The following is an 11,510-nucleotide window of genomic DNA, read 5'->3' as shown; positions in this document are numbered from 1 at the left end:
TTAATGCTGCCTTTAAAAAACTGAAATATCTCTACCAGGCTTTATATATATTGTTGCAAGCAGTGGCTTGATCAAACTTCGTTTCTGTGACCGGCCTTCGTTTTCAAACCAACGCTGCAATTAGTGACGTGGCCCGCGCATGCACAGTACCTGGCGTCGCAAATTATAAACGCGCTGTTGTTGACGCATTAACTATTCCCGCGGCACCGCAGCTCGTAGGCACCTGACGGGGACGGGGATAAAGTTCCGCCAAAAGGTGTTTAGGTTCGCCACCGTGTTCTCACTCCGTTCTTTCCGCGACGCGCGGACAGTGGGTGTTAAAAACATTTCATGCTTAAAACAAGACAGATACGACATGCTGAAAATAAGAAATAGGCGACAAGAGAGCAGTTTCTGAGTCCTATTGTTCCGGTAAGCTTTGTCCGGCACCTCATCATTTATTTCCTAAGGCTAGAAGCACGTTTCTCGAGTGTTTTTATCATGGTGCACAATCACTACTTGCTTTAGTGTTTCTATATGCAGCTCCTTGGTAATGTTTGTAATTATCTGGGAACATAGGAGGCTGAAGTCTGAATTGAAATTTAGTTACGTTCCGAGCAACAAATTCCTTTTTGCAAATTCAGATTGGGCTTGTTGAAAATGTCTTTTAACGCATGCATTTGCTTTCGCCATGTCACTGCTGCTGATGTAAAGGTGGCTGAGGCTTTGTCAAGCTGCGGAGACAGCAGCTTTTACTTCAGCCACCTCTTTTCGCTCACTTGTATCGAGTGGTGAAAATAAACATGATTATTATTATTATTATTATTATTATCATTATTATTATTATTATTATTATTATTATTATTATTATTATTATTATTATTATTATTATTATTATTATTATTATTATTTTTTGTGCCAGTTATTTTCACTTCCAACGGGGAATGTGAGGGCTTTCTTGAACGCTCAATACACTTTCCAGGATCACCCGGGCGTGTCGCTAAAGGGCGCCACCATAATAAGTTCTGCTCTTGACATTTCTTGTTCCTCTCGGGGTCAAAGAGTACCATCATAAGCCCGTTATAAGGGTTTTCTTCGGAGTCAATTATCCTTTTGTTCTTGTACTCCTGCACGGTCGCTCTGCGTTCATCTCGTTCATGTTTATTTTTGGAAGTTACGTTGGTTGCGCCAGCGTTCAAGTTAAAGTGGTTTTGGAAAAAATGAGTAAGTACGCGCGCTGGTGTACTTGTGCACAGGGTGCATGGATACTTTTTGCTATGCGGTCTCTGAGAGCGGGAATGCCATTTTGCTAAAAGCGCTGCTCGAGGCCAGCTCTAGAGACTTCCTTGCTTCTATTTTGCACTGTAGTAATTTGCAGCTGCTATGTCTCTTTAAACTTGCACAAACGAGCGCGAAAAAGAAAACACTACAGTTGGAGTACTGGGAATTAGAACGTGCGCAGGAAAATACTGTATGCTGCGTTTGCCTCAGAGAATGCCAAATAATCAGTGCTCTGGTGATAAACTAGCCCTCCAGGGGTGAGAGGACGGACAGGCAGTCTCGTTTCTGTGACTGTTAGGTGAATTCTGGGAAGGTACCCACAATATCTTTACACCGCTAGCCGCAGATGTATCATAGCACCACCAAGTGCTCAAATATCAGTAATCGCAGCCTTGACAACTAAACCCTCTGTGCGTGGTGATGTGGACGAATTCGCTGACCTGGCAGGCCAATGTGGAAATCGCACAAAGTAGGAATTTCGCATTTTATACCAGCAGTACTTCGAAGCCACAACGTTCTGGCTTGCTTTACAGCGGCGAAAGTTTAGGTTCGCGGTTTTCATAACCTGCTTTTGGATAAAGTTTTACAAACATGCTGCGTTGTCGCCGCAGCAGATCTGCTTTCAAGTGTTCCCGTGGCCGACGGTTTCGAAATAGATGTGTATCACCAAGCTCTGAACAATGAATGTGTCATATCACCGATCTGGTTTACGTGTTTGGCTTAGCTTATCGGGGTTTAGCATCCCAAAGCGACTCAGGCTATGAGGGACGCCTTAGCAAAGGGTTCCGGAAATTTAGACCGCATGGGGTTCTTAAACGTGCACTGGCATCACATAGTACATGGTCGTCTTGAATTTCGCCTCCATCGAAATTCAACCGCTGCAGCTGGGACCGAACCCGCGTCTTTCGGATCAGCAGCCGAGCGCCATAACCACTTGGCCACCGCGGCGGCCAACGTCACCGATATGTCGTGCGGAAGTATCACATGTAAGTATTTGAAACGCGGAAGCCGAAAGGAAGCTGTACTTACGCGCGGCTTGTAAGTGCGGTGTGACGCTGAGTCATGCAAAGTGAAATGCAAAACACAGTCTTCGGCTCACAGCTGCGCGTGTATACATCAAGGAGGAACGGTTTCTCGGGAGCTTGATGTTCCACGAATTTGGCAGGCACGTGTATTCTTTTGACTTCTATATTTTATAGCTCTCACGCTGAACTCCCGTGGGCTGCTTGTTCGGCCTTTATCTAGCCGCTGGTCAGATCGCTCGCTTGCTAACCATGCTGGCGGCGAAAAACTTGGACACGTGCAGTGGTGCTGCACTCGCAAATGCACCCGCTTGCACTCGAAAGACGCCAAATGACGTGTACCCTGCACACGCCGCCTGTTGAGCCGAGTCGTGGGCCCCACACAGTATAGTGCATTACAATATTCTGCAGTTGCCTAACAATTAAAGATGCTGTTCAAGAAAGCTGGACTTGTGGAAGTATTCTGGTTATTTATCTCTCACACTTAATCATTATTCGTAAATGTACATAATTTGGTACGGTCATTTGAGAAGTCAGCCTGATTTAGGCTTGCTGTAAAAGTTGCTTTGCAATAATTGTTCATGACTTGAATTGGTCATTCCCTCGTTATAACCTTATTAAGCAGAAAATCCAGAAATGTTTTTATCACACTGCTTGCAATGCCGAGGAGCTTCTTTGCAGACCTCGATCTAACAGGCGCGATCTGCATAACAAAGAGTGATTCTATTGTTATTCGTTGAGAAAAAGCAAAGACATCTCTGACAAAAGCTGCGTGAAAATTGAAAGCCGAGAAAATGAACCTTGAAGTTCCTCTCGCAGAATTTTCCGCAAAGCTATTCTAAAATGCTCGAAACTTGCCTGGGTAATAGTTCTTGACATGCGAGGGCATTTTTTTTTTAAGAGTTCCTGCAGCGCCGCCTCGCTTTGTTCCCCTATCATGCATCTTGTAAGCCTTTTTTCAAGTGCTGCGAATAGCCTTCAGCTGCTCGCTTCAGCAAAGGTGATCTTCTTTCGCAGCCCGCACTAAACATGCAAATTACTTCTACCGTGCCTCTTTTTGCGCATAAAAGTGGACAAGATGATTTTTCGATTGCATGGACCAGATCGACTGGGGTTTCAGACGCGGACACATCTCCACTTCGCGGCGGGCCGGTGGAGAAATTTCTCCTTCGACATAAGAAAGAAAAAAATTAGCTTCAATAATTTCACTGCATGCTTCAGAGGAATAGTGCGCCAAGATATTGCCACGTATCATTGTAGTGTCCGTTCGTTCGCGCTCAAGACCGCAGGAAAGGGGTGTTATCATACTTGTTTGTGACGCGAGAAACGACCTTATCTCAGCCATGAAGAGCTGCATCTACGTTTTTCCAGATTACTGTAGATGATCTTGTCCTGTTATCTCGAAGTTTCCTTGCCGGCTGCAAATTGTGCGGTGCCGCGAGCGGCGGGCATTCGTAGTTCGACGACTGACGAGCACGTTTTTTGCTTACGCCGCCGCCGAGTGATTCAGTTCTTTTGCGGGCGCAAGTCAGCCCAAATAAAGAGCTTCGTTTCCAAGTCTTGCTGGTGTCTTCCTGACCGCTGGACTGGCGTCACTACAACGTGACAATATAGAGGAAACAAGGGCTGTTGCGATAGGAAATAAGTAATAAATGAAAAGTTTGCCAAATGCATAATTTTGTTTGCCGCGTTCCCTTTAAAGCCTGTCAAGAAAGACCTCCGGCCACACTGTAAATATGCCTGAAGGAGCAAGTGCGATTTGTATACCTATCGCTATTTCGTCACATAACAAATCCAAGCGGTGTTGTCGACCTCGTTCGTAATATACCCCCTGATTGTAAACGCGAATTGTTTCTTGCTTCGCATATTCGCATATTTATAAGCAAGAGACAGTGTCTATTCACACCCAGAATGACTGACTGACAGAAGACGTGCAAAAACCTAATAGTGGCATCTGGAGTTGTGAGCTATTGAGCACAAATATTCGCTAAAGGACGGCTTTCACTCTGGATTTAATTTACATGAAATCTTGTGAAGCTACTGAGAGCGCAATCTTCTTTGTGCCTTGCACTATACCTACAACGGTTGCGAGGGAATCCTATTGCTTCATTCTCTACTCAAAGACACATAGAAAGCGGTTTTCATTACTTAAAAAAAGCAACCAGTATAGATAAAACGCAGCCACATTTTTCTTGTCACGTTTGTGTGTTGTGTTTCTACTTTGAGTATTAATATCCCTCTGACACGAAGGAAGATGACAAGAAGTAGGCAGTCATACAAGTCTGCACGTTTTCGAAACGAAACAACGAGAGTGTTATATCTTTTGTATTAGATATTAACGCAAGTTGTGCTGCAGACTACCAACAAGAGAACGAACAATTAGAAGTGAAACAAGTTTTACGCCTTCTCTCTTTCTGCCCTTGACAAAACTGACAAAAACTTCCGCACAACGCTGTAAATTTATAAGGATGGAAAGAGGCCAAAAACAAAGATGTATGCTTTAACGAACACAACACTAAGGATTAGGCCTTTACTGCAAGCAGAGGTTGGGGTACAGACACGTGTTCGTGTTCTGCAGTTTAGATAAACTTTATTGCGCTCGTTGGCTATTGCTATGAAAGAAAATGTGAGTGTAACTTTTACCCAAGTCAACTGCTTGCATTCCACCTACTCTTCCTACACAGCGTAAGGCTGCCTTACGGAATCCCTACAACGCCACTGCTGACAGCCAAAGAAATGTAACAAAACAGGCCAATACTTGTTTTCGCCCGTCCTAGCTTCCGTAATCCTGCTTTGAAATTGTGGCTTCGAAACTGGGACGCATTCTTCTGCATCTGCAATGCGGCGTTTTTGGCCCCTTTTCATGCATAACACTCAGAGTGGATGGGGAAGAATAGGTCGGCGGAGCTTCCAAACTAAGCTAGCGCATTCTCGAGCCACAAGTGCTGCCACCTGCGCCCATTTCTCAGGATTTCTATCGCGTGTGTAAAGCATGCGTAAACAGGCGCCCGGTAGCCTACATTTCTTTCCTTCTTAGACTGGAGAAATTTTCTTCAGGGAGACGCACATGGCAGCGCCTATGCCTTCAATGGAGGATTTACATAGTTTCTGTCGAAGTGTTTGCGCAAAAGTACAGTTCATGGCAGGATTTATATCCTTCAGAGTTGAGGTATAATATTTAAGGACAGAAGAAAGAACGTTTCGGGTCGTTCTCAACTGCCAGGAGATTTCGAGGGAGCCTTGGAAGTTTTATGACGAATTAGTTTAAAGGGAAACAGGAGCTCCAAGATAATTCACACCTGCGCAATGTTCTTGACACACTTTAGGGACCAGTACATGGTAAAACTCCCAACCCCACTCCCCCTGAAACGATTGTTAAAACCTGTCAAAGTTATTGCTTCTGAAATCTAGAAGGAAAAAACCATAGAATCAGCATTGGAGAGGAAGAAAGAGACGTTCGCAGATACTCTGTCTAGCTGCATCCGTATTAAGGATTATACGTTAGAAGTATGGAGCCCGTTTTTAGGCAAAGTCTCTTCGAACGGCTTCATGTGTTCAGGTGTTTTGGTGCCGCGTCAAGCACTGTTTTTCTAAAACATGCTAAGATTACGTGAGGGTCGCTTCAACAACCGTGCAAATTTGTACTTTATCAAACAATCGTGAAATCGCAAACTTCTTTAATGATTAGGCCAGAGATCCAGATAGAGAGCGAAGGAAAAGATAAGTTTTTCAGCAGAGCCCGAGCAATAATCAGTAATCTGTGATATTTGAGCCGAACTTGAAAAATAAGTGGTTGTATGCCATCACACCCAAGCAGTATACGTTGATTTAAATAACTTGCAATCTTTTAATGCAAAAACAAGATATGGCTCATCGGCACCGGTCTGCGGCGTCGATATTGACCAGCAGCAGTGTTCCCGAAATACCCAATCACTTCAGGTAGTGTCGAAGGAAAACAAAACTTATTCCGAAGGTGCGGGGCATTGAACACATGACTTTCAGAGTGCGACGCGTGCAAGCAGCCCACAGGCAACAAAAGAGTGCTGCTTCTAAGGAACTAGCGCGAACCTAGTATATTCGTTGCCTTTGGACTGTATGCTAATCAGTAGTTGTTTCCTTAGAAAAGAAGACAGAGAAATTAAGGAAATAAATAAAGAAAATAGAAGCTGAAAAGTACTAAAATTTAAAAAATTAACGCTTTCGCATTCACACCAGTTAAGTATTCTTAAGTTAAGTTAAGTATTCTGAGCTTGGTGCATGATAGCCTTAGTCGCTTATGCGCCATTAAGGTATGACACCACTTTTTTCAAAATTTTTTTAAATTTTGAGCATTAAATTTTTATTTCACATTTACCTTATAAAGCACCATTTTATATGATATTCAAAAGCACAAAAGAGTGAAAAAAGCCATGCTGGCATTTATTATTCACAAAAAATTGCCCAAACATGGCTGTTATGCAAACATTCATAACTGGTGAATGAAGAGCAGGAATTGCAAACTTTTCAGCACATCGTTAGCCAACTAACCATACTGTGCAACCAACTAGGATCTTTGCCATCCAATAATTAAGAAAAAAGTTATAGCAAAAATGCTGAAGAAAACAAAAAATGTGTCATTTTTGACTACATTCCTCGACATAAAACATGATTATATCAAAACTCACGATTCGATTTCATTTATCCTAGTTCATTGCACAGGCTAGTAACAAAGGAACGAGCCTGCAAAGTTTCATTGAAAAATATTTATGCATTTGGAAGTTATCACTGTTTGCGCAGCACGAAATTGCGAAAAATAAAGTTTTGAGAAAAACAAGATTAAAGTTTTTCAATCCTTGTAGAAACAAGATCATCATGCCCTAGGAAGTTAAAATCCTCCAGGTTCATAGCTAGGGCCCTCCTTAGCTGACACGAGCTCTCTTTTGGCATTTGTTGCTGCCCGTCTTTTTTTGCGGAGATGTTTTGCCTCGCCCGTTGATTGACGCGGGGCCTTCGTCACACGGTAATGGTCACTGGTGCAACATGCTACGAGAGTGTCGTGGCCAGATTCGATGCCTGCTTCCCTCAAAATATCTGCTGTACTTCTGCTGCCATCATTGAAGGACGAATCCGGTAGCATTCAAAGCGATAGCGTGAAGTGCGCGCAAAGTAAACAACTGAGACGCTTGTAGCGTCTTCCATCCCTTTTGTGGAAATTTAAAGCAACGTTTTAAAAAAAGGAAGCCTTACAAATTGCCTTTGAATAATCTTTTACATATCAGACTAAAATAAAACAGGAAAATTTTCAATATACGTCGCTGATTATCGCTGAGTTATCATTTTCTGTTACCAAACCATATCAGTTTCGGTTTCAGAACTGTACACCACCTGTTCGAAAGTTGGCTATAACTTTTGAACAAATTAAGATACGAACATTATTCGTGCTGCAAAACATTTTCGAATGTGTTGGGATTCCCGAAATGTAAAAAAAGAAAAAATGTCATTTTTACAAAAAAAAAAACGATTTTTCAAAGGTGGCGTCATACCTTAAACTCGACTCAACTCTTAAGTTGCGTCCGTTATTTTCTCGCACGCTAGATGCGAACGCTTACTAGATCTGTTATTCGTCCATGCGTTTCCTTTTTTTATTAAATGCTATGTAAGTCGATGCTTGTGTACTGTTCAGAAACTGTTAAGTCTATTCAAACCAGAAATCAAAAGGTAATTTTACGTCACAGATACATGACCGCAAAAGGCATTTCATTGGAACTCCAGATGTGGCTCCAAAGGAGAAAAAACTTATGCAGGGTATTATACTGATGCTTGTTGATGATGGAATGTCGCCCTGTCTCTAGGAAATGCGTCACTTGAGTTATCTATGTTATTAGTTCTTCTTAATGCATACAGCTACCAGTATGTCAACTGCAACACTGGTAACGAAGGAACTCAATACCTAGGAATTTTATAAGTACAGAGCAGAATTCTTGCATAGGCTGGGTGGGTAACACGAATTTAATCTTTACTGGCTGTACGTAATCGTTTTTTTTACGTTTCTTTCTGCTCGTGTTGCGCTGGCTTGCTGAAGAATAAGTGGCTGTGGTCTTTACGAAAGTAAACTTTTTGGAACGTGAATATGCGCTCTCCCTACTTAGAGTCGGAATCTCTGAGAAGTTTCCATGCCCCTATGCTCAGTGCCCTTTGCAGTTATCTCATGCCTGGGACATACAGTCACTGCGAGATGACGTTTCGCTCGTATTAACCGAGTGACAAAGACAAATCTGGTCTAAAGTTCTCCGCGAAGCCGCCTTCTCGCCTCCAAAACTTTTCAAGACAACGACCAGCCCTGTCAGGCGGGAAAAGTGGCCCCGAGAAGTGCGCTAGCAAGCAATTAAAGTGGCGCGGAGCGCTGAGACCTGTCTGGACCGAGCATTTGTCTGTCGGGCGGGCGCATAGCTGCTCCTACTTAGTGCCAAATTAGGTGTAAGAGAGGGCTGTTAGAAATTACTGTACTGCGCCCCATATAACTATGAGTTGTGTTCAAGTACATTTATTCATGGTTTTGAGAATAACTTCAAAAGAATACTGACATTTTTCATCTTTGCGTTTTCAAGCAGAGCACTTAAGGCTGGAGGCTAACAAAGAGGGTTCAGCTTAAGTTAAGGACAATGCAGCGAGCTATGGAAAGGAAAATGATAGGTGTAATGTTAAGAGATCGGAAGCGGGCGGAGTGATTGAGAGAACAAACGTGCGTTAATGACATCCTCATTGAAATCAAGAGGAAGAAGTGGGCTTGGGCAGGGCATGTAATGCGAAGGCAAGATAACCGCTGGTCCTTAAAAGTAACGGAGTGGATTCCAAGAGAAGGCAAACGTAGCAGGGGGCGGCAGAAAATTAGGTGGGCGGATGAGATTAAGAAATTTGCGGGAATATGCTGGCCGCGACTGGCGAGGGTTAGGGTTAATAGGAGAGCAAAGAAGACATTTGGGCTAGTTGGTGTGAATTCATGGTGGAAAAAAAACAGCGCAAACTTAGACAGAAAACACGGAAAAGAGGGGAGACACTACAAGCGCTGTAGTAGCAAGGCCTGTACAACAAAACATGTGGCGCCTTTCATTCCTTGCAAAAATGGTGTTGTATATCGGTTGCCACTGTCTTGCGGTAAGGTGTACATCGGGCAAACGGGGCGCTGTGCAAATGTAAGGCTCTTTGAGCACCGCAACCTACTCGGCAGTGACTCGCGAGACAACCTTCCCACACACTGCCGGGTTTGCAAATGCACACCCCTTTTCCCGAAAACTGACGTGCTTTTTTTCCACCAAGATAAGGTGACCCGGGAGCTGATGGAAGCGTTCTTTATCCGAAAAACCGGCAAACGGTGCGTGAGTGATCCTTCAGTGGCCTTGTCTGAATTGGAATTTAGGTACTTAAATAACCGGGTGCACACGCGCGATGCTTCTGTTTAGATTATCTTGCACGCTTGCACGCTGTTATGACGTTCGCAGTCGTGGGTGGTTTTTGTATATATTGTGTTCTGTTCTTTCTAATAAACCTTAGTTGCGAGTCAGCGCTTGTAGTGTCTCCCCTCTTTTCTGTGTTTTCTGTCTAAGTTAGCGCTGTTTTTTTCCACCATTAATAGGAGAGACATGGGAGAGGCCTTTGCCCTGCAGTGGGCGTAGTCAGGTTGATGATGATGATGATGACTTAAGTGCCAATGCGTAGGCACTATCTGGAAAAAAGTGAACTAAATCCCTTCCGATTTCCGAATGCACCGGTCTCGACGCCTGACGTGCATCGTCACATGGCGACCACATGCAATGCAGCATCGTTGGGAAGTTAGAGCAGGAGCTCAGTTATTTCTATCCTGAATAGCACACGCAGGCGGACGTACGCCGTTATTGCAACTGTTCTTGCTGTTAAACTGCAGAGAGCACGCCTTAATAAACTGTGCAAGTCAGTACTGGTTGTCATTCCGCTTATACTTGGCCGCAGTTTGAAGTTGACGTAGTAGATCTGGTGGGACTGTGAAAAAAAGACAACCATAGAGAAGCTAAAAGACTGAGAACAAAAAGTATAAAATGCAATGCATTATTTCAGAATTTCCGATGTGTTTTTTTGAAATGATTGAGATGAGCCGATTTTCTTGAAACGAAAAGCACGTATTAATTGCTTGCAACCAGTACGCATCTATTGGACCACAACTTCGAAGCTAATAAAAAGACTTTTATTACTTTGAGCCATAGGCAGCGGGATAAAAAACAAAATGAAACAATTATGCGCGAAGAACAGGAGGAGGGCAGCGTGCAATCAAGTATGAGACAAAGTTATTCAAGTCCTCATGAAAGTCTCAGAAAAAATCTTCTTGATCCGGTCATGGAGTTCGAAGATAATAACCGATGGTGCTTTTGGAGTAATACATTCGGTTTCAACAATGAAAAAGCAGCCAGAGTTGACCGAGCCATACGGGGAGATAAAATGAGAAAATTTGCAATTCTCGAGGAAAGTGGCTTGCCGGTAACAATCAGGAGAGGCCTTTGTTCAGCACGGAATATAATATGGCTGATAATTATGACGATGAGCGTGAGGAAATGTGCTTCTAATACGAAGTTTCGTCTCTTTTTGATGCTGGTACGACTGCAAATGGTCCTGATTGTCTTCCTCTATAAATATAAAGTAACACTCATATAGGGATTCCAATTGAGTCCAAGAACTTCCGCCAGTAACTGAAATATGTCTAATTAGTGCTGCACATGTCCTAGTTATATATTAAGTGATAAGAGGTATCAAAAGCAAACGTCAGTGTATCATCGAATTGTGTGCGTGAGGCGAAGGTCTTTATGCTTTGTTAATCAAGGCCCTGACATAAGGAAAAAAAGGGTACAAAACAACATATTCGTGCGGGGCCACGCAGCAGAGAAATGTACATTTGTTATCGACTCCATTATTTAGAGTTCACCTTTAAAAACTGAAGGAGTGTCTGCGTATTGAGCGAGTTTGAAGTGACAACCGCCTGCCTTTAATTGAGAAATATTGAAAATGCATGTTGCGTTAACCACAGGTGCATGGTTTGACATGCGTAGGTACAGCAGCGGCAACAAGTCCTGTTTTGCTGATTTTAACTGTTGCTACGTGAAAAAGTGTGAAAATTAAAAAGAAACAATACTTGTTTCGAAATACCCACGCGTAAAAAGATACATGAAGAAAATTTGTACACCAGGAAATTTTCTGCAATAAGATCCTTTTTTTTGTATAGTA

Source organism: Amblyomma mixtum, chromosome 7 (genome assembly GCF_055824585.1).
Source record: "Amblyomma mixtum isolate Tamu chromosome 7, ASM5582458v1, whole genome shotgun sequence".
Taxonomy (NCBI): Eukaryota; Metazoa; Arthropoda; class Arachnida; order Ixodida; family Ixodidae; genus Amblyomma; species Amblyomma mixtum.
The sequence above is the reverse complement of the archived record's forward strand: the minus strand, read 5'-3'. Positions refer to the sequence as shown.